Source organism: Phalangium opilio, unplaced genomic scaffold (genome assembly GCF_054372755.1).
Source record: "Phalangium opilio isolate 3A_F unplaced genomic scaffold, DU_Popi_V2 ptg000021l_1, whole genome shotgun sequence".
Classification (NCBI taxonomy): domain Eukaryota; kingdom Metazoa; phylum Arthropoda; class Arachnida; order Opiliones; family Phalangiidae; genus Phalangium; species Phalangium opilio.
This window is the reverse complement of record NW_028324153.1, coordinates 4,964,203-4,965,797: the sequence shown is the minus strand read 5'-3', so window position 1 is coordinate 4,965,797 and position 1,595 is coordinate 4,964,203.

Here is a 1,595-nt window from a genome sequence, read left to right as displayed (position 1 = left end):
TAACCATTGAGCCACGGAAGCTCAGAAATTGAATGGTTGTCAGGTATTGTGAATAACAGCTGAACGCGCTAACCATTGCGCCACGGAAGCCTAAATATTAAAGGGTCGTCAGGTATTGTGGAAAAGCCTTGACTTTTTACGTCATATCTGAGACCTCACAACACCGCTCCCGGATAGGCTCGAACCAACAACCTTTCGGTTAACAGCCGAACGTGCTAATCATTGCGCCACGCAAGCCCAAGAATTAAATGGTTGTCAGGTATTGTGGAAAAACTTTGGCTTTCTACGTTACATTTGGGATCCCACAACACCGCACCCGGGTGGGCTCGAACCACCAATCTTTCGGTTAACAGCTGAACGCGCTAACCATTGCGCCACGGAAGCCCAAAAATTAAATGTTCGTCAGGTATTGTGGGAAAACTCTGACATTTTACGTTACATCTGAGACGTCACAACACCGCTCCCGGGAGGGCTCAAACCACCAGTCTTTTGAATAGCAGCTGAACGCGCTAACCATTGCGCCACGGAAGCCCAAAAATTAAATATTCGTCAGGTATTGTGGAAAAACCTTGACTTTTTACGGCACATCCGAGACGTCACAACACCGCTCCCGGATGGGCTCGAACCACCAACCTATTGGTTAACAGCCGAACGCGCTAACCATTGCGCCACGGAAGCCCAAAAGTTAAATGCTCGTCAGGTATTGTGTAAAAACCTTGACTTTTTACGTCACTTCTGAGACCAAACAACACTGCTCCCGGATGGGCTCGAACCACCAACCTATTGGTTAACAGCCGAACGCGCTAACCATTGCGCCACGGAAGCCCAAAAGTTAAATGCTCGTCAGGTATTGTGTAAAAACCTTGACTTTTTACGTCACATCTGAGACCTCACAACACCGCTCCCGGATGGGCTCGAACCACCAACCTATTGGTTAACAACCGAACGCGCTAACCATTGCGCCACGGAAGCCCAAAAGTTAAATGCTCGTCAGGTATTGTGTAAAAACCTTGACTTTTTACGTCACATCTGAGACCACACAACACTGCTCCCGGATGGGCTCGAACCACCAACCTATTGGTTAACAGCCGAACGCGCTAACCATTGCGCCACGGAAGCCCAAAAGTTAAATGCTCGTCAGGTATTGTGTAAAAACCTTGACTTTTTACGTCACATCTGAGACCTCACAACACCGCTCCCGGATGGGCTCGAACCAACAACCTATTGGTAAACAGCCGAACGCGCTAACCATTGCGCCACGGTAGCCCAAAAGTTAAATGCTCGTCAGGTATTGTGTAAAAATCATGACTTTTTACGTCACATCTGAGACATCACAACACCGCTCCCGGATGGGCTCGAACCACCAACCTATTGGTTAACAGCCGAACGCGCTAACCATTGAGCCACGGAAGCTCAGAAATTAAATGGTTGTCAGGTATTATGGAAAAACTTTGGCTTTCTACGTTACATTTGAGACTCCACAACACCGCTCCTGGGTGGGCTCGAACCACCAACCTATTGGTTAACAGCCGAACGCGCTAACCATTGAGCCACGAAAGCTCAGAAATTAAATGGTTGTCACGTATTGTGGAAAA